A 24,937-nucleotide genomic window follows, 5' to 3' on the forward strand; every position below is an offset into this window, starting at 1 on the left:
AAGGCTGAAACACGAATATGGGGTTGCTGTTGGTTTGTTCAGAGAGGAATTGCCTAGTATTTCAGTGCTGGACTGCCCCTGGGCAGGACAAAGATTGATATGCAGGGATATTTCTCCTCTGTGAAAGGGACAGTGAGCTAAAGACTTGGTTGAGGCTCTCCTAGGGGGCCATCTACCCAAGAACAGGTCAATGGCCTCTGTTCTTGGTAGAGAGACTCCCAGAACCCCCTTTGTTTTGCATATTAAGTAACTTTGGGTCTCACCCTAAATTACCAGGAGAATCCAGATGTTGCTCACTGTTCTCAGAGAGGCACAGCTCCACCTCACCGATGATGCCCAACAAGGCTGAAACGTGTATGGGGTTGCTGTTGGTACTCTTGTTCAGAGGAGAATTTCTTAGCATTTCGGTGCTGGACTGCCCCAGGGCAGGACAAAGACTGATATGCAGGGATATTTCTCCTCTGTGAAAGGGACAGTGAGCTAAAGACTTGGTTGAGACTCTCCCATGGGCCATCCGCCCAAGAACAGGTCAATGGGCTGTGTTTGTTTTCAAAGTTGAAGCGGGCAGCTGTGATCAGAGTGTACTTAATTTTTATGTTAAAAAAAGCCAACAGTAGTGCATGGTTTTCCACTCCGCCATACTAAATAGGAGGTGAAAAGGGAAAAGTGTAAAAAGGAATTAAATTAGTTTAGAGAGATTCCCAGAACCCCCTTCGTTTTGCATATTAAGTATCTTTCGGTCTCACCCTAAGTTATCAGGGGAATCCGGACATGGACCACTTGCTCACTGTTCTCAGAGGCACAGCTCCACCTCACTGATGATGCCCAACAAGGATGAAACATGTGTATGGGGTTGCTGTTGGTACTCTTGTTCAGAGAGGAATTGCCTAGTATTTCGGTGCTGGACTGCCCCTGGGCAGGACAAAGATGGATATGCAGGGATATTTCTCCTCTGTGAAAGGGACAGTGAGCTAAAGACTTGGTTGAGACTCTCCTGGGGGCCATCCACCCAAGAACAGGTCAATGGGCTGTGTAAGTGGTAGAGAGACTCCCAGATCCCCCTTTGTTTTGCTTATTAAGTAACTTTGGGTCTCACCCTAAATTACCTGGGGAATCCAGACGTAGACTCCTTTCTCTCTGTTCTCAGAGAGGCACAGCTCCACCTCACTGATGATGCCCAACAAGGCTGAAACACGTGTATGGGCTTGCTGTTGGTACTCTTGTTCAGAGGAGAATTGCTTACCATTTTGGTGCTGGACTCCCCCAGGGCAGGAAAAAGACTGATATGCAGGGTATCTCTCCTCTGTGAAAAGGGACAGTGAGCTAAAGACTTGGTTGAGACTCTCCCATGGACCATCCACCCAAGAACAGGTCAATGGGCTGTGTTTGTTTTCAAATTTGAAGCGGGCAGCTGTGATCAGAGTGTACTTAATTTTTATGTAAAATAAAAGCCAACAGTAGTGCATGGTCTGCTACCCCGCCATACTAAATAGAAGGCGAAAAGGGAAAAGTGTAAAAAGGAATTACATGTACGTAAATGTAATGCTGTGTGATATTCAGTAGGAACAGCCATCTTGCTGACCTCTGCGGGCCACTAGTACAGGTCATCCCCGCTCCAGTGCCTGGTCCCAACTGGTAAATGCTTGATGGGACCTTGAACGCCACATTATAATTTGCCTCATAAACACTCTTGGGATCCCGGATGGGCGCGCGGATGGATGTAGCATGGGGTTTCCAGAGTGACCTGCAGAGTGTCAGCGGAACATGGATGTGAGGGGGTAGAAAGACATGTTGCCATATTGAAATATTAACTAATAGTTCCTATTTATCACTTTGCACTGGATGCTAATAAAAATCAAATTCAATTGTCAATACATTTCCAGTATGAAATTCAAGTATCACGACCTAATTCGGAAATACACTTTTAACATTCTTTTTTATTAGAAAAATCATGCCCTGCGAGAATGTTTTGGGGCTGTTCTTATGCCAACACAAATGTGTGTGCCAAGTGTTTCGTCAACCTGGCTTTTCCAAGGCTAATTGTATGATACAAGTTTTGCCAGCAATTAAGTTCATTTGCTCTGCTTCACAGGCATGAGTGAAATTGTTCCAAGTTAAAGTTGGCTTCAACATGATGTGTTGCTTGCTGTGTTCTGTCTTGATACAAAGACGTGTATTCCTTAATGTATAGGCTTGCTCATTTTCTTTGCAAAGTGTGGTCCTGTTTCCGGCAGGTACACAAATGGCGTATTTACGCTTCCTCGGCTGTGCTCAGCATGTCAATGTTGCTACAGTGTCCGTGCAGTGATTGTGACTTCCCCATTGCTCTGCACTATCACCCGTGCGCGTGCGCGTGACGCCTTGAACGAGATGTGTTATTGATTGTATTTGTTTTTTCCCTAAACAGTGGACCAAACTAAAACGCATTGGCAAGCAGTACATCCGATAAACACACACAAGAGCAAACCATATGATGAGCATTATAAAGTTAGAGCACATAGGACATTCTGCAAGTGCAGCACAGGTGCACAGGACAGCAATCCCGCAATTTCATATACGTGTCTTAAATCCCTTCTAAACCGCGTCATCAAGGTGCAGCATAAATAGAAGGAACAAAAAACATGTTTTCTTGTCTTTTCCCTTCCACACAATGGGGTCTCAAGGTGAAATAGGGGAGGCAAATGGAGAGGGGCGACGTTTTGTGGAGAGGGGTGAGTGTATCAGGGACGGGGAGTGCAATCTGGTGAGCGGGGTGAAAGTGTGGTGGGGCTGAAAGTAAGTGGGAGGGGATGAGGTGGGTTAGGCGACTGCGGAGGAAAGTGAGGCACTTGTGTCAGTGCAGGTCTATGTGGCCTTGTGCGTGACTTAATGTGTTGGGCAGAGCGCCATTACCTTGACCATGGCGCCATGAGTCAACTCTGGGATCTGCCTGGTACTGGGGAGAAATCAAAGCAATAAGGGTTAAGTGCAAAGCCCGCACAGCCTTAGGGAAGCCAGCGATGGTGTGGAAAGTGGCTTTGGCCTCATCGATTTGGACTGTGGCTGCCACGGTGCTGAACTGGCCACACTACTGCAGTCGTACCTTCTTAAGCATCCTCATGAAATCAATGAACAAGCTCCAATCGGTGAATCATAGCAAAATAGGGGCCGCCTGAAGGGTTCTGGACCTAAGGAACATGGGCGTCATTTTAGGGGGGGACAGAGGTGTTTGTCCCCCCAACTTTCATGGCACACCATTTTGTCTCCATTCATTTGGCTGGGGAACCTTTTCTTCAGATGTCATGTCCCCCCCCCCCACAACATTTTCAGTAAAGTTACTCACTGCTAAGGAAACACTCTACCCCCCGGCACTCCTTGCACTGGACCCCGACCGACAAGAGGCTAATCTTCAAAGCACTCTGAAAGTCCACCGGGACGCTTGGGCCATCAGCAACACGTACCTCTGGGCACCGATGGTGATCTGCACTCCCGACCAGGGGTGGACTGGGAACCAAGAGGGGCCCTGGACCCCATATTACACCTGTTCAGCAAGCCCAACCCTTTTCCTGTGAGGACATTTGGAAATAAAATAAGTTACCACACAAAAGAGGCCCAGGGTGCAGAAGCCTAGCGGGAAATCTCCAGAGTTCCCTAAAGGCCAGTACACCCCTGCTCCCAACAGACCCCCCAGATTTGCCAGGTCAGGCTGCCAGTGTCTCCAGAATAAAGAAAACTCGAGAAGGAGGCCAGATTCTCTGTCACCTCGGCTCCTCACTCTGGGACACTCAGTGTTTGACCCCCTAGAAAACCAGCGGACGTTCAGGAAAGCGTTAAGCATCTTATGCTTCCAGGGTACCGTCTCGATCTGTCACACAGACAAGGACCCCACGCTGGTGGCAAAGCCACCCGTCAGGCCACTTCATGCAAGACGCTGCACAGTATAACATTAGAGTACAACATAAAATGGGCTAATTGCAAGGTTAATAAATACAGAACGGAAACATAAGAATTGGCAACAGTTACAGGAAAGCGCAGAAGGAAAATGGGTTTGAGGCGTGTATGTATGTATGTGCAATATGTCCGGGGATGAGGGGCTCCTGACAGGAAGGGGCAGGTTATTCAGAACGGTTGGCCAAGATGAGAGGAAGAGCTGAAGCGAGGGTGGGCACAGGGGGTTCAGGGAGTAGACAGAAGAAACCGAGTGGGCATGAAAGTTGATCAAAAGAGGCCAAGAGAGATGGAGTGAGGAGAGACTATGATTATGCCTAAAACAATGCATAGAAAGTGAAACAGAAGCAAAGATTGAAAGGGAAGCCAAGGGATTGAGTCAAGGAGGAGGTGTGATGGAGGTGCAAGGGGGAAGAACAACAAGGATGAGGATCACACAGATAAAGACAGAAAAAAGGGGAGCAAGACGAGGTGCAGCGAGTCCGACTGAGAGAGAGCCACAGATGTCAAGATGGTAAAAAATAAGAGACGAAACAAGAGGCTTAGTGGCATTAAAAGCAAGGACAGAACAACCTTTGCAGATATCATAAAGATAGAAACGGAATTAGAGATGTGAAGCGAAAGAGAAAGAGAAGGGTAATTAGTGACGCCCACGTGGAGAATGGGAAACAGAAGGGAGGCATAGAAAGAATGGAGAGAGAGGAGGTACGGGAGAGACATAGAGGGGGGAAAAGTACCCCCGTTTTGGCAGGGTTAAGGGGAATTGGGAAGGACGTGAGAATTCATCCAGGACTGGATGGCAAGTAGACTTTTGGACAGTTTTGTGTGATGAGAGCCAGAAAAGGAGCAAAGGGAGAAATAGATCTGGGCGTTGTCAGCCTAAAAGCGAAAGGAAAGATCAAAAGCGGCAATAAAAGATGACAGAGGAATGGAGTAATCGAAAATCAGATGAGGGAGCAAAGTCATAAAAACAGATTATCTCCAATTGTGAATATAGGTCCAGAACCAATGAGAACACAAACCAAAAACTTGAGTGAGGAAAGAGAGGAAAGCAGAGTAGGGGTTTCAAAATTGTCCAAAGCAGCAGGCAGATCTAGTAGAACCTGAAAGATGATCGTTGAGAGCAGAGAGCAATGAATAAGAGATGTGGAGAAGCGAGTCTCAATGTAGTGAGGAGGTTGAAATCCAGACTGGTGGAGAAGAAGGAGACAGTGTTGGTCCACAAATGAGGAGACTTGAGCATAGACCACATGCTCAAGAAATGTAGAGCCAAACGGGAAAGGGAGAGAGTGTGGAAGTTACCTTGAAAACCAATGGAAAGGAAGTAGTGGAAAGAGAGAAATTGACTAGAGTTGTGAAATAGGGGAGACAGAAAGGATAAGCTGTGGGTTTGAGAGCGGAGGGAAGAGGGTCATGAGGAAAGTCAGGAGGATGAGCACTCGCTACCAATGTAGCAGCACCAGACTCTGGGAGAAGAGGAAAGACTGGGTTGGAATGAGAGGAAGATAAAGAGGAGGAGCAAACGTGAAGAGGAAGGCACACGCGTGGAGCTTAGGAGAGAGATTTTAGAGGTAGAACTGTTGGCGCAGTCAGAGGAAGTGAGAGGAGAGGATAAAGACAGAATTCAAAACGGATTCTGAGGATGGGAAGAAAGGGATGGAGCAAGCACAAAAAGTTCCGTATTTTTAGCAGCAAGTAGATTGAAGAAAGGAAAGACTAGCAAAATCAGAAGTTGAAGAAGACTTTTGCCATCGCTTTACCTGCAAGGAAATAAAGTGCAGAGAGCGAGAAGAGCAGGAGAAAGGCAAGGTTGCGGAGGCTTCTCAAACTGGGCGAACAGTTGGGAGGAATAGAGTAGATCGAGAGTAGATCGAGAGTAGAGAGGAGTACAGAATGGAGTGAGGAAGCAGCCAGTGCAGGTGAGCAGATGAGAGAGAAAGAGAGAAATCACAGCCTGAGGAAATCAATGCTGTAAGTGGGCCAGGGCCAGGCCCCGGCAGTCTCCAGAAAGTGGGGCTGAGACAATGCCCATTGCCACAGCCGCAATGGTGTGATGTGCCCACCATGACTAAGTCAGGCAGCTGTGTGATTGACAGAAGTGACAGCCAGCCTGATCGACGCTGCGGCTGGCTGGCACTTCTAAGGCTCACAAACTTCGCAGAGCATCACCAGAGGGAGTTGCAGTGCCAGGCCAGCCCTGATAAAAAGGGAGCACCATTTTGGACTTACCTGCTGCGCAGACAGCCGCAATGGTGTGATGTGCCCACCATGACTAAGTCAGGCAGCTGTGTGATTGACAGAAGTGACAGCCAGCCTGATCGACGCTGCAGCTGGCTGGCACTTCTAAGGCTCACAAACTTCGCAGAGCATCACCAGAGGGAGTTGCAGTGCCAGGCCAGCCCTGATAAAAAGGGAGCACCATTTTGGACTTACCTGCTGCGCAGACCAGAGTCCCTCTCTGCTGCGACGAACATGAGAAGCCACTTCTGCAACCACAGCAAGGTAAGCTTTGCTGTTGTAGTTTCAACTGGCCGAGGCAAACTTCTCACCTAAGTGTTCGCCTCTTTTCTGTACCCCTTCCTTTCATCTCATCCTCCCTGTGTCTTTCTCTCTCCCCTTCCTGAATTGTTACTGCCCCACATTCTCTCTCTCTTTCGCTATCATTGATATGTTCCTTTCCTCTGCCCTTTGGAGAGTCCCTTTAATTTAGCCTGACGTATTTTCTTTCACTTTCCCTACGCCCACTTGTTATATATCATATCTCTTTCTTCATCCCTCTCCACTGCCCTTACTGTCACTTATCCACCATTTTCCTGTCTTTAATATTGGTCTATGCTTTAGATAGTGGAGAAAGAGACACACAGTGGCCGGACAAGATTGATCACAACATGGCAGCTGCCCCTTCAGTGTCTTTGAGGTGGTACATGCTGACCCAGTGTACCCAAGCACTTAATTCCTCCCCGCATTGGCCACGCTCACCAACCATCCTGTAAGTGTGTAGGTATGTTTAACGTTACTGTGGTTGCAATTTGTATTCTGTGAGTGTATGCGTTCCTTCATTGTGCTGTCACAGTTAGCAGATGTGTTATTGGCATTCCCTCTTCCCCATGCTATGCTGCCCATGAGCGGGCAGAGCCGTGGTGGCATAACCATAGAGATGCGACTCGAGGCAGATGGAGGGCATCATCAGTGCTTTAAGTGTGCAATAAGGCAAACAGGAGGAATATGTATAAGAGGACTGTGCATGTCCAGACAAAAAGCTACTCAAAGCTGCAGGTTTAAAGTTGGAGTGTGTGGCTGTCCTTTGCAAATCGCCATGGCCACAATGCAACATATTCTGAGGTACACGGTAGGGGAGGCATACAAGCATACCTTAGGAGGGCCGGGGCCATCAATGGAAGAGCAGGGTACATAAAGAACAAGTATTGGCAAAGTCAATAGTCTTGGCTTTTGTGTAGGCATGTGAATGGCATTTTGCAAGGCACTGCCGTCGTGGTATTAACTGGCCATTGATGGTAGTAGCTGAAAAATGGTGCGAGTACCTGGCCATCTAATAGCAGTGCCTGCCAAATGCCTAATACTTATACACAAGCCAAAACTGTATGTGCAGCAGAAACAAAAATATTGATTTGTGCCTTGACTGGCACAGCTGGGCCCTCATTGGTAGGCCAGCTGCTCTCGTTACGCGGCTGCCCCAGTGTAGTGGCCTTGAAGGGTTATCCTGCCCGACCTATGCACTGGGATGCTAATGAACCTTCCAATGTAACTCAACACCTACCCTTTTGTTAAGGGTTCAATAAATAATGATCTTGAGCTTTCATATGTTATACTTTAAGGAATGTAGCAAGCAGACTGTTTTGCGATAAGCAATTAGTTATGTTGGCCAGACCTTTTTTTACATGTTCATCTTTAGGCCACGTCCATCAACTCTTAGGCTTTGCCCATCATACAAGCCATGCCCCAAATGAGCCCCTCGCCTTCTCAATTTCTTACCCCACTTAAAGCACTAGAGGAAAGTGATGAGGAGATGGAAGAGACAGAAGAAGGACTATCAAAAAGGTGCAGATCACGATGATAAAAGGTTGAAGTAGAAATAGAAGGTAGAGGGAAAGAGGAAGAAGGAAGAAAATAGGAAAATTATCAGGGGATCTGGTTCTAATTTCACAGACAACCATCTAGCTCAAGATTTGCTGCACTCTTGCCTTCGCCTCTGAGCACGTGGCACTTACTGACGTCCCCCGAGCAAGCACTTACCATGATCGTGAACTGTAAATGTAGACCCTGATGTATATTTGCAATGTCCAAAGTGGGGATTTAATGTGTACAACGGTATCTGGAATGCGCTATAGGTCAACTGCGACTTGAACTGTGACTTTTAAATTCTACTTCATGTTCCACAAGCAACATTTATTGTGTAAATTGTTCATATAAGATGCACAATCACAACAGGAATGCAACCTCGGCCTGCTACAATGATGCCAACCCACCCCACTTCAAGGCTCCTTCTCGAGCCACTCTCATCCCCTACCACTCTACCATTGAGAGCTGAATTTGTAGTATGTTATTTTATGTTTTTTGATATTTGTATATTGCCTACTGTCATTGGTATGGCCTCGAAGTGCTGCGGTGGATGAACGCCCTTTGGAAAACCGTAGCAGACATGTGAATGAAAGGAGCAGTACAATGTGTGCAAACATTTGTTGCCAAATTGGTGATAAGCAGAGAGCACTTGGTTAAAGAAATTGTTTTTAGCCATAATGCGCATATTGCAATGGCACAAGGAAGAGGTCTGTGTCATAGAATATGTGACTCCTGTACTGAATTTTTCATGGGACTGTATTCTATGGGTTGCAGTGCGAGAAAGGTTGAGGGTGTTGTAAGAACCCGGTAAATCCCCATGGCAACTCTATACATTTCAGGGCTTTGCTGTACATTGTATGCAGGACACCCGCCTCGATCGTTAACATGCAGTCGACATGCAAAGTACATGCACAGGTGTAAGATGAGACACAGATGGTACTAGCGTAAGTCCTGTTGTCGGTACCAGCTTTTGTTGAGTAGAACACACTAGTTTGGCTTTGGGAAATAAAGCTCGTCGTCTGAGCCATTGCCAGACTCCTGGAGTACTCCGTCCTGTAGAGAGAAACACCACATAGTCTAGGTGAGCCTGATGGAGAGGCTGAGTACTATGGGTGTATACTAGGGAACGACAGGTAGAGGAAGGCTTCAAAATCTGAAGGGTCCGTTGGGGAAAAGAGAAGCTTATGTTTAGGAGAGTCTACTTTATGAAGTGCCGGAATGAGAGGGCTCAGTGAGGTGCTAGGACAGCTTGATTTAGGAGAGCCAACAGTTATTTGTATTCAGCTAACAGGTGGGCACTGGCACAGACTAGAGAGGGTTATGTTGGGAGAGCCTCATTCCATTCATGGTCATCTAGTGGATCCGCTAGGTCAGAAATGAGAAGGTAGGAGGAGGATGGATGGGTTGTGTAGGTTGTGTGAGGGGAGGGGGAAATGTGCACTGAGAGATTGTAGGCTGGATGAGGCTGATGATGGGGTTGATTGTTGTGCCGTGCAAGTGGCTCAGGTATGTGTGCAAGGGTGCAGGTAGGAAGGCTGTTGAACGGGTTCTGTGGAAGGGAATGGGGAGCTGAAAATTAGTAGGGTGGATGAGGCTGATGAGGGGCATGTTTGTTGTGTTGGACAAGTGACCCGGATTATGTTTGTAAGGGCTCAGAGGGGGAAGAGCCAGGTTTTGAGTGCTTTCCTGAAGGCAAGATGGTCCTCAATTTGACTGATTGTTACAGGGAGAGAGTGCCAAATTGTGGGTGCTTGTACTGTGAAGGAGGAGTTGATTTGGCCACTAGAATTAGGAGTAGAAGTGCTGATCCCGATCTGAGATTTCTGTTTGGCCTGTAGTGAGTACATTTTTGCTGCAGGTATTCATGGCCTTTGTTGTAGAAGGCAAAATGAATGATACATATCACCTTGAAGGAAGCTCGCCGACCGATTGGAAGCCAGTGGAGAACTCGGAGGGCACGAGAGATGTGTTCTCTAGGAGTTTCGCTGCAGTATTTTGAACGCGTCAGAGCTTTCTCAGCTGCGAGGCGGGAGCTCCTAAGTATAGTGCATTGGCATAGTCTGGCCATGAATGGATGTAAACCCACGAATTGGCCCTTTTAAATCGGTCGGTAACACATCATAAAAGGATGGGGATGCAGAATAACTCTTACACCAAATAATAAGACTGACTCAGGAAGTTTGGCAAAAAATCTCCTTCGACAGTTTTATTTTCAATTGTCTAAAACAGGGAGTTATGACAGACATCAACTGATGTTCAATTGTGCTTTCAATCATTTTGCATAAAAAACACACTTAAGTACTAAAAATTCATCATAAGTGACGTCATACTACATGGCAAACTAAGAAAACCTACATGGGATTGTGATAGGCTCAAGGGGAACATCTAAGTATACTTTCTTTAGGAGATCCGGTTGTGATTGGGTCTCTACAGTCAGGTGGACAACTTATGCCCACCCCTGGTGCAAGTCATCCTCATCAGTTACTAGATACACGGTACACTATTGCCTCTTAAACTATAAGGCCCTTTGATATATGGCCTTCTACAATTGGTTGGCACACTCATGCCCTTCTGGAACATTCAGCTCACCAGCAGCATGTAAGCTGGCACCCCAGGTGCTGGTGGGTGGACTTCACTGTGTCTCCCCACCCAATTAGCTCGACATCTCTCATCTCTCATCGCTCATGCCTTCTGCCATTCAGATTGTCTTTGAACTTGGCCTTGCAAAGTATCATTGCTCCTGAGAATAAAAGGGAGTATAGGCACATCCTTATCGTAGCTCAGGTCTGCACATCCACTCCCATTTTCATCCTCGACTCACGTGACAGGAGACCATATTTCGGTCTGTTTTTGCAGCATTTAATTGTCTTGAATGAATAAACTTGACACTCATGGTGTTCTTTCCTCGTACCTTAACAAGGGCTGATTCAGCTTCTCACGTCCACTGTTCTTCAAGGATAGATAACAGGTTCTTAGCTGCGCCATCCTTTGACTCCAGGTCAGACAGCTATTCCAGGCCTTTACTCAATCTTCAGCTGTTTTCTTGCTGCTACACAGCCCTCTGAGCCGTCTTTCTTCACGGTCTGCGCTTTCTAAATATGTGAAACATATGTCTAGAATTCTATATAATGGCAGCACCGCTCATTTCTTATGACGTCACCAGCCTCTTTTCTTCTCATCTTCATATTCCTTCGGAGACCTCCTCCAAGAGATTGTCATCTCTGTGAGGGTACATCATATAGGGTCTTCTCAATGGGTGTCTGGTCTCAAAGGCTCTTTGTGGAATAGGCACCATCACTGGCATTGTGCATGTCGCAATTTCCAGCTTCCAACATATAGGCATAATGGGGGCGGGACTTACTGCAGAGGCATTCACCTGCTCCTCTACAGATGATTGCAAAAATTGCAGTGACTTTATGTGTGCAAAGGTCAGGCAAGGAACAGTGCAGCGAAGGATGTGTATGTGGAGGAAACAGCTTTTTACCAGGGAGTTGATGTGACTTGACAGTCAGATCTGAGTCCATATTGCCCCCGAGACTTTTTACTATATTGGAGATGGGGGGCCCACGGGGCAGGTTGATAGAAGAGGGTGGTTTAGCCAAAGAGCATGACCTGGTTTTCCCTGGGATGAATAGAAGGTGATTGGCCATCATCAAGTGTTTGATCTCGGAGAGGCAGTTGTGAGATCGGGAGAGGTAGAGGAAAGGCTAATTGAGATTATTAAGATGAGTTGGGTGTTGCCAGTGTAGTTGTAACATGATAAGCCGTGAGCTCAAATGAGGGCCTCCAGCAGGCTCAGGTAGCGGTTAAAAAGAAGAGGGGCAAGATAGGCACCTTGCAACACACTGTGGAGGACTGGGAGGGGTGCAGAGGAGAACAGAGTCAAATGTATTTTTTATCTGTTGAAGAGGAAGGATGATATCCATTTAAGAGCTGTATTCCTGGTGCCTAGAGTATGAAGTCTCTCAGTGAGGATGGAGTGGTCTATGATATCGAATGCTTGACAGGTCAAGTATGATTAGGGCAGCACATCCATCTGAGTCGATGTGTCTTTTTAGATCATCCCAGATGGAAACTAAGCCAGATTCTGTGCCTAATAATGATCTGAAGCCGGAGTCTAGGATCTTGTTGGATCTCAGAAGAGACATCATTGCGAGAAAGCATTTCGGCCAGCTAACTTGCCTATACAATGGTAATTTGAGAATGGTCTGTAGTTGGTTGGGTCAAGAAGGTCAAGGCAGGCCTTTCCTATTAGGGGTTTGATGAAGGAGGTCTTAAATTCTGCAGGGAAGATACAGGAAGTGAGTAATGAGTTGATGATGGATTGTGCAAGATTGCCAGCAGAGCTAAATGTCAAGATTTCTTTTAGCAGGGATGGGCCAGGGGTCTCGTAGGGAGCCTGATGGATGGCAAAGTGGTAGTAGTTTGAGGACTTCACAGGGGGAGAAAGGTGAGAAGGAGGACAAAAGTGTGAGGCTAGAATCTGGTTATGTTGCCAGGGGGCGAGATGGACTGGGAGAGAGGGGGGAGGGTCGAGATTTTATAGGTGTGTCTCTCTAGGGCTTTGGTGGGGATGTGGTCTGAGAGGGTGTAGCAAAGTAATTGTGTGTGGCAGAGTGAGTTGGTGGAGCATGCAGAGGCAATGAATTTAGCAATGAGCTTAAAATATTCCCTGGCTGGGTGTAAGGCTTTGGAGATTCTGTTCTTGTTATATGATTTTTTGGCTTTGCCGACTTCTGATATGATATAATACGATATGATATGATATGGCATTTAGAAACTCTGCATGATAGAGTTCGAGCTAGGATCGTTTGAGAAGGATCTGATGGACGAGAGTGAGTTAAGGGCTTCGGAAAGCCAGATATCAAAGTTAGAGATGGTGACCTGAGCCGGGGAAAGAGAACGGGTGATCTGTCAAATAGGTAGTATGAGGACAGGAATCACTTTGATTTCTTTCCAAAGACGGAAGTTTGCTGGTGGATCAGGGGCTTCTGAATGGGGGGGGGGGAGTCCCCTTAGGATATGATGAAAAGGATGGCAAAATGGTCAGACCATACACGTGGAGGTGGTGGTAATGTGCTGAGGTGGTTGGGGGATCCGAAGATTGCATCTAGGGTGTGATCCACAGTGTAGGTTGGCACTTGGATTGTGTAAACTGCAAAGATTCCAAGTTGTCCAGTAGTAATCTGGTCATTTGGTTAAAGGGCATATCAAACCAAATTTTGAAGTCCAGAAATATGGTTAGGTGGGGATGGGACACCATGATGGCTGTGAAGGAGTCACTTAGGGATTCTGCAAAACTTCTGTTGTATCCTGGGGGTCAGTATACAAGCAAAGAGCTGTGTGTAGATGAGGGGAAGGACTGCAATTTTATCAAGAGGGATTCAAAGTCTGGGTTAGGGGCTGTTTGTCGATGTGCAAGGTGGAGAGAGAAGCTTTCTGGAGGATTGCAGTGCCATCTGCCCCACCGGCCCAGTTTTGGACAATTCGTTTGTAGCTTGGTGGGAAGACTTCATGTGCAAATGGGAGGAAATCTTGGAAGAACCAGGTTTCGATGATGAAACAGATGTCGGGGCATTCTGTTAAGATCCGAAAATATATATTATGACAATTCTTTTAGACAGGTCTGATATTGATGAGAATACATTTTTGTTGGCTTTTTAGTTGATTGCTTGAGGCTGGGGGTTAGGTGCTGGGTGGGGGTTTGGTGAGGTGGGGGATGTCCGTGGGTTGGCTTGAGTCAGAGTGGGAAGAAGCAGGTTGCAGGCGCAGTGTTCAGTGGCATCTCCAGGAATCACATTTAGGGGGACACAGAAGGGCCCACAGGCAATAGTGGGGGCACACCTATAAAAGGGCTACTAGTATGCTTTTGCTAAATTGACTTGGGCCCCATACCTGCCGTGTTTCCCCCCAGAGCCCAGGCCTCATGCCTGGTATCCTGCCTCCCCTCGAGCAGAGCACAAGTCCTATACCTGGCATCCTTCCACCCCCACCACCCAGAGCTCAGGACACATACCTGGCAGCCTGCATTCCCGCTGACAGATCTCAGGCCCCATACCTGGCATCCTTCTGCCCACACCGCCCAGAACCCAGGCCCCATACCTGGCATTCTGCCTCCCCACCACCAGAGCCCAGGCCCCATCTGGCATCCTGCCTCTCCACAACCCAGAACCCAAGCCCAATACCATGATCCTATCTCCCCACCACCAGCATAGCTGCGGCCCCATACCTGGCATCCTGCTTCCCCACCAGCAGAGCCCAGGCCCCATACCTGGCATCCTTTCCGCCAACACCCAGAACACAAACCCCATACCAGGCATTCTACTCCACCACCACCACATCCCAAGACCTATTCCTAGCATTCTGCCTCTTCAAAAGCCAGAATGCAAGCCTCATACCTGGCATCCTGCGGCCCGACCACCGTAGCCCAAGCACCATACCTGCGATTCTGCCTCCCTACCACCAGAACCCAAGCCCCATACCTGCACCCTGCATCCCCAACACCAGGGCACAAGCCCCATACCTGTCTTCTTGCCTCCTCAACAGTCAAAGGCCAGAATGCAAGTCCCACCACACAGGACAATCCTCTGCCCCCAACCACCGCCCTCCCCCATCCAACCCCCTGACCCAGGCCCTATACCTGGCTACTGCCTCCCACCCCAACAAACCCCATACTGGCATCCTGCACACCCCTCACCCCACCCAAACACGCCACTTCCTTTTTGCAGGTCCCTTCTTCTTGGACTCAAGAACGGACGCCAGCTGCAGAGCTCCTGCTTCATAGAATTCATCGGCAAGATTTACCACGCCAGGCCCCGCTTTTAACAACATAAGTAACGCAGTTCAGCCACTCCTCTGCTAATGATTACACGGTCACAGCTGCTGTGCTACTAATTATATAAGGCGGTTGAACCTCTACTCCACTAACAATATAATGCGGTGCAGCCGCTTCACTGCATTTCACCTGTGTTTGGAATTACCGTATTAATCACGCTCACATCTCCCAACTAACGAACTGGATTAACATGCATTTACTAAACTTCGCTTGTGAATCTGACAGTGTTCACTGTTCCACCCCAGACTGTGTGCTAACCGCAAAAGGTAACGCTAGGATACAGGCATCGATGAGAAAGGGACCTCCCGCAAAGGCACGGCAGCTGTTGAAGCAAACGCTAAGTGGTCAATTCTTGTTTCTGATTTCTCTATCTTATATTTAATGTGATTTCTCCAGTGTTCAGGTATGGGAGCATTCCAGATTTCGTAAACTTGCAAGGTAAAGAGACTTGGAGGTATTTTGCATGAGGTAATGCAAGGTACCGTGTTTTGGGAGAAAGGGCACACACGCCTATCTGAGTGTTAGTGTAACAGAGTGTACACGTGAAAGCTGTGTAGTGTGTGCAAGCAGACTCTGTAAAGAAGTCGAGGAGCACTCGAAGGGCATTCTTTCCCTAACACCCCCTACCCATCCATACCCACTTCCTAACCCTCATTCTGGTTAACCTAACATCGCTACCATTCCAAACCAATGGACCCTAACCATCTTTCCCCATGGAGGCAAGGCATCCCTGTGTGATGTAACTACAGGTGCGACCTACCTCCGTGCAAGACCACAGCGCAGCAGCCATGCCACAAGGGAACCAAGTGGACCCAGGGCCAGTGGTGTAGGTCTGTGGCTAGTCATGCCAGCAAGAAGGTAAGGGGAGGAGGCAAGTGGACCTGGGGCTGGCGGTGCACATGGGTGAGGGTGTAGAGGGTCCAAGGCATGGGTGTGCCAGCTAAAAAGAAAATAGGAAGCCAGGTGTGCCCCTCATATTTACAGGTGTGGCATCTGTGCTTACTTGCACCACAATGCTTTAGGTGAACGTACTTCTGGGCAGGGCTGCCCAAACGTCCTCGTGATGATGACCCTGAGGCGGCAGCCTGGCATTATGTTTCCCCCTTGGTCTTTGATGTGCAACTCGGCCCTCCCGCGTCCGCCCGCCCGGTCAGTGTCGCCAGTTTGGAGAGAAAAATAGGAAGAATGTCCCTTCAAAACAAGCTGACTCGCATCCAAATAATCTGAGAAAAAGCACACACCTAAAACACTGTGGATACGTCTCAAAAGTAAGAAACCGAACATAATAACAAACATACATCGAGGCAACACAAATATAGGACTTTACTTGGGGGAGGTTAGCAGAGGTTTTGCAGTCACTGCAGTCTCCAGAGTCTGTCTACTGTGTTGCTGCCAGAAGGAGGAGCTGCCAGGGTCGGACTGGGGCAAGAAATAGGCCCAGTCACCCAAAAAAGGTGGCCCAACCCTCGCCTCAAAAAAGTGGCACTCCCCTCACCTCATGACCCTTGACCTCTGATGACATCCCCAAAAGTGATGTAATTTGACCCCACCCCAAAGTGACATCCCGGGAAGTGATGAAACACAACCTTTCACCCCTTGACAAAACAGTAAGTGGCATCAAATAGCATTGTTCCTAGGTACACTCAATTACTGTGAATCCAAGCAGAAGTTCAAGGCCAAATGATAATATGTTATTGTATAGCACCTAGGCTCTTTTTTATAGAACAAATATGCATACAATATCACCCAACCTGTGTTGGTACTCATTTATCGACCTAAAAAGGATGAAAGGCTTTATGAAAAAAAAGAAAAATGGAAAAAACGTTTTTTTTCAATTCTTTTTCTTCCAAATCGGCCCAGGCATTGCCAGAAACCGGCCCCCAATCCCCAGGGACGATTTAGGCCCGGCCACGGGCCGATAGGCTGAGGGGCCAATCCAACCCTGCTGATCATTCAAACCCCCACCTCGAGCGCAGAGCATTCACGGAGGTTAGCAGAGGTTTTGCAGTCACTGCAGTCTCCAGAGTCTGTCTACCGTGGTGCTGCCAGAAGGAGGAGCCGATCATTCAAACCCCCACCTCCAGCGCAGAGCATTCACGGAGGTTAGCAGAGGTTTTGCAGTCTCCAGAGTCTGTCTACCGTGGTGCTGCCAGAAGGAGGAGCCGATCATTCAAACCCCCACCTCCAGCGCAGAGCATTCACGGAGGTTAGCAGAGGTTTTGCAGTCACTGCAATCGGTGGCAGGCCGAGGAGATGAAGAGGATGGGCCAATCCCCGAAAAATGGGGGCCGAGATCGACCAGAGAGGCGCTGACTATTTAGACTGCCAGCACGCACCCCTAACAATGGCTATTCTCGCACCCCTGCCTCATCAACAATCTAAAGAAGCAGATTCCTCACACGCCGCCCAGGCTGCCGACTCTCAGCCTAAGGCAGAGGTGAGTGACTTAACCGCGTTCAGTACTCTGTCCGATAACCAAAGGGAAAGCATTGTAGTGCAATCAATCAATGTCCGATGAGCGCATGGTCAGAAACAGCCTGAAGCGCTCCTCGGAACACGAGCGTGCATTCCGTTCGAGATTTCTGTTAAGGTAACTGCTATGACAGCGCAGTTTATGGAAAAGCAGAAAGCTGAACTTCCACCAACGAGTGACTGTGGACTCAAAAGCTTCAATAAACCATGGGAAGCTGAACGAACATTGCTGTCCAACAGTCCACCTAACGAATATGATCCACAGGGTCAAGACTCCCCTGTGGGAAACCTCGGGCTGACCCACCTCCAAACATAGGGTCTGTATCAACCACATTGACAGCCAGGGCTGGCCCAACGTCCAAACAACTACAGAGGAGCTCGTAACAAAGGCTGGTAACGTCCTTGACACATCGGTTACAACCTCATTTAGAAAAATCAAAAGGTTGACTACTCTAGGAAGAACTAACAACCTAAAGGAATCCGACAAGCACTTGGCTGCCAGTAAATCAATATGGCACCCAAGGGGCCTCTCAATTATTGAACCTTTTCAAAACCAAAAGGTTTCACTATGGGAGACCGCAATTGAGGGAGAACATTCTAAAATTCACCAGAGAGAAGGAGAAATGGACGAGGTGTCTGACTGTGTCTTGCTGGAAGGCATCAAAGTCATTGAACAGGATAGATAGAACGCATGCAGACCACAAACTCAGGGTGTTCAGCTTCACAGTACAAATAATGCCCAGAGGACGACACAGGACGTGTATTCCTCCCTGTTGTCCAACTCTACCATACCATCTGGGGAGAAAAAGTGATGTGTTAACCTCCAATCAGTCTGCACATGACTCCGGCTCAGAACAAGTGGTACAAACCTTGACGCACAGTCCTATTGCAGAGACTACACGCCTGAAGAAACTGAAAGTCGTTTACAACAGGGAAAACATACCTGAAAACTGTAATATCTTGGATGCAATTTGTGAAGAGATTGACAGAGCAAGGATTCCATCACATAGGAAAACTAACACAAGACCCAGGCTCTCAAGTAAAGGCTGGAGTTCACTCCCATCAAAAGAGGGCAGTCAGTCCCCTAAAGAATGCCTCGCGATTGCACATAAGTGCCAACTGTCACCGGACACAAATAATGAAAAATCCCTTCCAAACGCCCAGGAAAATATGGTTGTGAAAATGAGAGCAACCCTGTCGGTCACCTTAGCACCATTCTTGAAATTTTATGAAAACATCAATGACTAGCTAAAAGACCAAACCACCATGATTGCAATGATGCATTCAAAGATGTTGTTTGTAGAAGGCTTTATTACACCCATCCAAAATAACCTGGATAAAAGCTTGGCCCAGGTTACAAACATCGTGCACAGCATACTGAATCCCATCATTAAGAAAGACACATCAAGAGCCTAAGACAAATGTCATTGCCGCTAAAGAAAAAGTCAGAGGAAACAAGGTTAATCAACTCTATTAATAATCCAAAACAAGATACGACCCTGAGAGTTAAAGACTCACTAAACATCTCCACAGAAACTGACACAACTGTATCTATAGAACTTGACGGGGAGAAAGAGGTAGTTATTGTTCGACTCAAGAGTGGCGATGAGCATTCCATCGGCCTCAACAGTACTATGACCAAGGAAGTGGAGAGGGGAGAAACCGACCCACAGGAAAAAACCAGGAGCTAGACAATCATAAGAAGGCAACTCCACAGAAATGGTACATAATATTTTCACAAACAAAGGGTAAAGAAAAGATCATAACTCCCCCCTGAACCCCACCCGGAAATCAGTGGGGAGACCCAGCATATCAACGAGAGGAAACATAGTAATAACTATGAATATGGAAGTAACGCAAAAGAAAACAATGAATGAAAAAATGACAAAAAAGGCAAATTAAACCAATCTCGAAACTTCATTAGAAACCTCGTATTGCCAGAGGACTTAACAGATGCACAACGGCTGAAGAGCAAAACCTTGACACCTCAGAAAGTAGTGGCAGAGTCAATCACACCACGGACAAACAAGGAGGATAACCAGACAATTTTGAGACATTATAACACCCTTGAGGAACACCTACTGGACATCTCCACCTACACAATGTCAGAGGGAGAGGATGGTATAGGCGGGGAGTTCGCTGAAAGAAATGATGATCAACATTAACCAATTAATATGAACACAGTATACTGGATGGAATTCCATGAACTCGACCAACCAAGTGTGGCAAACGTCACACCTTCAGAGCCTGAATCCCTGCAAGATCTATACAAAAAATACGTCAAAAGAGGTCTTAAAACATGAAGTGACAATCTCATCACATCAACAAGTTAATGTTATAACCTCGACTAATGACCTATTTAAGGAACAAGCTTGAATTATTACAAGACCTTTTCGAACAATGGAGCAAACAAGGAAAACTCTACATCCCACTTTGGAAGGAATGTGGCGGGGAACTATTTTCAACAACCAGGAGGATGCTGTGAGAAGAATAGAAACCGATGCATCATTCATCCAGAAAGAGCCAATTTACCCTAATGAAAGATTAGTGGTCCTGGCGAAAACAATCGAGAGAAACGCGGACTCCAATATACAGGAGCCGCAACATAAGATTAACGGCCCTCAGCTAACACGCACTAAAACGATGACCTAAAAGTATATTTTGCTAGTACTTAAAAACAAGAGAATCTCAGGACCGGAATATGGCTACCACCTTAGCTAGACATATTAACCGCCATTCAGTCTATAAAACCATCCACAAACAGACACTCAAACCCCTGCACTCAGAGAATGTAGAGGAAGAAGTGGATAAAAAATGGTTGGAGATAAAAGCAAACTTTGAACCATAGTGAAAAGTTGAAGGTGCAAACTACCAAGCACAAAAGAGGCTTGTGTGTGGAGGGGGAGATACTACTGGAGTATCAACCAGAGACCTGGAAATGCACAAACAAAGAAACCAGATGACAATCACACTGAAAGGTACCCAAAGAGAGGACGAAGGCAGCTCAGAAACACTGAACATAGACCATAATAACGAGGAAGAAAACTGGAATTGGCTGGCAGCTGCCCTGATACTCAACAAGGATGGCTTATAACTGTCCCCATCAAGCACTACAAATAACATAGTGTTGGGAAGTTGGAACACAAGAGGATTCAGGCATCTGTTTGGAAAAGGGGAATTGATCTATTATAATAATGACATCATCTGCCTTCAAGAAACATGGATGAGGAAAGCACCCATCCTAGATAGATATTAATACATTTGCAGTCTTGATGGCGAACTGGTCTTCAATGGATATTGTTTGTTTAGATGAAAGTTTGGGTGCTGCTTGGTGATGGTTAATAACACTCAGACTGCCAAGTGTGTCATAATTTGTAGAAATAAAGATTTACTAGTCACCTTCTAGCGCACCTTCAGATATTGCTCATGAAAGGTAAATAATGTTCATAATGCTAGATTAATTTGTCACAAAGTATTTAATAGACTCCAAATCATAATAATGCCCTCAACACGTGTTTCACGAAATCAAATGGCTCATCAGGAGGGTTTCTAGGACAAAACATTTCAATTTCATTGATCAGATGCATACATGCCTAGAAAAAACATAAAAAAGTAAGATTTTGTAATTTGAGATGCATATGCTATTGTAACAACATAGAATAGAAACCAAAAATACATTTTTAACGTAAAACAACCTTTAGCGCGAATCTTGGTTTCCATCTGAAGAGAACAGGCAGTTGCTCACATTTCATGGCTTATTATACTTACAAATGAGATTCAACATATTGTTAACGTTTCGCGTTTTAATTCTCGTAATTGTATTAACATTGATAGCGGTCTTACCTTTTTTTTTAAAATTCTCTGTTTTTAAAAAAAATCCTTTCAGTCTAATGCTATGCATCAGTAGTGCCCCGTTAGTTTATGTCAAGACTATTTTAGATTCAAAATGGTCATATTGCACATTTCTACAGTGGTTTCACTTGTGTTATGCTTTATCAGGTAGCGGTTCTGAAAAGGAGAGGTAAGGTGCTTTTAGGATAAAGAGCAGCTAGATTTGTGGAATCAGAAATCTGTATGTGTAATCATAACAGATCGGCAAACCGGGGGAGCGTTATTCTTACCTTAAAAAGTCCTTCGATTGAGACTTCAATGTTTGTAGCGATCGTCCTTTTTTCTTATTTTCAAAGTTGGTTGGGCACAGACTGATTTAGGAATGGCCGCTTGATAAGTATATTGCGTAAGTACGTGAGGACGCTCGGAATTGAGTTCCGAAAAGCGCCATTTTGGATCGGGCAGGCAAATATATTCTTGACCAGAGGAATTGACTAATCAATTACCCTCTGAGTTTTGTTTCAATTTTCGTTTTTGTTGTTAATGTTAGTTCATAAATATTGATTAGAGGTGCATTGTTATACATGGTAAACCGATACCCTCGGATCAGTTACCATTGCAAAAAATAGTTTTAAGACACAACCTGGCTGTCGAGTGATCACATGTTCTCTCTTAACGTGATGACACTTTGAAAAAAGACGTCCCGAGAACCATTTTGAATTGGGCAAATGATAGAGCTGAAATTTATAATACGAGATTCACAGGGGTTCTAAATGTAAATGTTTGGATATGCTTATGATGTTGACTCAAAATAAACATTGACGTCTCAATCATAAGACTTTTTAAGGTAAGAATAACGCTCCCCCGGTTTGCCGATGATCTGCTATGATTACACATACAGATTGCTGATTCCACAAATCTAGCTGCTCTTTATCCTAAAAGCACCTTACCTCTCCTTTTCAGAACCGCTACCTGCTAAAGCAGAACACAAGTGAAACCACTGTGGAAATGTGCAATATGACCATTTTGAATCTAAAATAGCCTTGACATAAACTAACGGGGCACTACTGATGCATAGCATTAGACCTAAAGGATTTTTCAAAAAAGTAGAGCATTTAAAAAAAAAAGGTAAGGCCGCTATCAATGTTAATACAATTACGAGAATTAAAACGCGAAACGTTAACAATATGTTGAATCTCATTTGTAAGTATAATAAGCCATGAAATGTGAGCAACTGCCTGTTCTCTTCAGATGGAAACCAAGATTCGCGCTAAAGGTTGTTTTACGTTAAAAATGTATTTTTGGTTTCTATTCTATGTTGTTACAATAGCATATGTATCTCAAATTACAAAAGCATACTTTTTAATGTTTTTTCTAGGCATGTATGCATCTGATCAATGAAGCTGAAAAGTTTTTTCCTAGAAACCCTCCTGATGAGCCAATTGATTTGGTGAAACACGTGTTGAGGGCATTATTATGATTTGGAGTCTATTAAGTACTTTGTGAAAAATGAATCTAGCATTATGAACATTATTTACCTTTCATGAGCAATATCTGAAGGTGCGCTAAAAGGTGACTAGTAAATCTTTATTTCTACATCCTAGATAGATACATTGTATATCTGAACCTGGCATTGAAAGCACTGAAGGGAATCCCAATGTCACAACTACTCATTGCCATAAAACATGAGGTTGACCTGAAGGTAATATCAAGCCAGACCCCTACACCATATATCCAAATCCTGATGTTACAAATGTAGGGTCATGACCCCAAAAGATCGAACATAATGGTCTTATATAATCTATACTGGAACTGTATGTCAGCTGGAGCAGATCACTTCATAGATACCATAACGGACCTAGAAGATACCTCCCTGGTACTGTGGATGGATCCTATCTTGATATTATGTGGCGATTTAAACATCCATTGCTCCGATGACAACTACACCATATAAAAAAATAGAGCCACAACTTTGACGCCTGCTGAGCAAAGGGGTAATGCTTGGAGGGAAGCCCTGATCATTAGAAATATTAATCTGCTGAACGGACAAACCCCCAGAGACATTCCCCCCAAAGCAACGTGGAAAAAAGGGAGGGAATCCAAGATCCTAGATTACATCTTCGTATCAGACAACATGACACATCAAATTAAATCATTAGAAATCTCTCAAACAAACCAAAGTTATCATAACGTACTAAAACTCACTCGGACAAGCTCAACACCAAGAAGAGAGTTATACTATTCACAACCATTAGAGCTGTCGGCAGGAAGAAACCGGCTGATTATATACCCCTCTAGAATTGACCAGTTGTCAAAAAGATTTAAGGTGCAGGTGGAACTGATAAAGAAAGACTCTTCGGCAGTGGTTCTGGACTACTCAAAAATCTTGATGGATTTTGTGGAATGTATGAAATTCGGATCCAAAAGCTCATTTGCCAGTTTACACAGCTATGATAAAGAAGATGCCACTAAAAAAACATTCCTTAAGAAAAAGTGCAAGAAACTTAAAGGACAAACGGATGCAAGAAGCTATCGGTATTAGAAGAACATTGAAACAACAATACCAAAACTGGATGTGAGCAAGAAGGCACATTATGATTCAGCGAGATGCAGAACAAATACTGGGACACATTGAAGAAAAGAACACATGAGAAATATGACAACTCGCTAAAAACGCCTCAGTCAGCATTGACTAGCAATGCAGTGGCTGTGGAAGCTTGGGTAGAACACTTTGCTGTATTATTTTCTATTGATGAAAAATCTGAAAGAAAGAATGAGGATAGAATCCAGAATGTAGAGTCATGGGGCCTCATTAGGACCCTGGCGGTACGGAGTGAACGGCGCCGTAAAAGGTGCGGGTGCCGTTTACCCCGTACCGCCGCATTACGAGTTCCCCTCGCGTGACACGGTAAGCACGCCTGGGAAAACCAGGCGTGCTTACCGGGTCCCGCGTGGGGAAGAGGGAGCAAACAACGGGCCATCTCATAATGGCCCATTGTTTGCTCCCTCTCCCATTCCCATTCAGCCCTATGGGGGCTGAAATGGGAATGGGGAAGGACCGTGTCCCGGTCCTAGGAGGGAGGAATTACCGGGCCTTCCGAACTTGGAATGGCCCGGTAAGTCCTCATTCTGAGGACCCGGACCCTGATGCGATTTCGGCGGCAGCCATGCCGCCAATAGCGGCATGGTTACCGCCAAACTCGTAATGAGGGCCATGGACTTTTGAGACTACCAGAGAAGAGATCTTGGAGCTAATACAAAGCTAAGTAGCTCTCGAGCCCCGGGACCAGACAGCATGACAAATGTAATGCTAAAAAAAATATTGTGACCTGTGGGCGTCCTTCTTATGTGAGTTATTTGAGTACATTAAGAAGACCAGAAGAATCCCACCATCTTGGAAAACATCTGTAGTGGTACCAATCTTTAAAAATGGGAACAGATGACCCAAACAACTACAGACCAATTGCTCTCCTGGATCTAGCAGTAAAGATGTTTTCAGTCTTGGTCTTGAAGGCCCTTACAAACTGGACCAACACAACAAACACCTTTTGATATACTACAAACAGGATTTGTCAAAGAAGTTGGTACATTGTTGAATGTATTTTTGATTAACATACTGATAGCACGAACAAGCTTGGGAAAACAAAAGAAGATCTTCATAGCTTTTATAGACCTTGCACATGCTTTTGACACCATAGACAGTGCAAAATTATGGTCTTTACTCAAAGCCTTGAACTGTCCTAAAGATGCGAGGGAGGCCATTGGTGACTTGTATTCCAAAACATAATTTCG

The 24,937-nt window shown here is 45.8% G+C and overlaps 1 long non-coding RNA gene across 1 annotated transcript in view; it reads right to left on the reverse strand.

Moving 5' to 3' along the window:
* LOC138569673 (uncharacterized) overlaps positions 1–21,970 on the reverse strand; it is a 95,089-nt gene extending 73,119 nt beyond the window's left edge. The window contains exon 1 of the long non-coding RNA XR_011303300.1: positions 21,436–21,970. This is a non-coding gene — a long non-coding RNA (uncharacterized lncRNA). The remainder of the gene's footprint in view (positions 1–21,435) is intronic.
* Positions 21,971–24,937: the final 2,967 nt, after the last annotated feature.

The sequence above is a fragment of the Ambystoma mexicanum genome, chromosome 1p (genome assembly GCF_040938575.1).
Source record: "Ambystoma mexicanum isolate Mex_15411 chromosome 1p, UKY_AmexF1_1, whole genome shotgun sequence".
Classification (NCBI taxonomy): Eukaryota; Metazoa; Chordata; class Amphibia; order Caudata; family Ambystomatidae; genus Ambystoma; species Ambystoma mexicanum.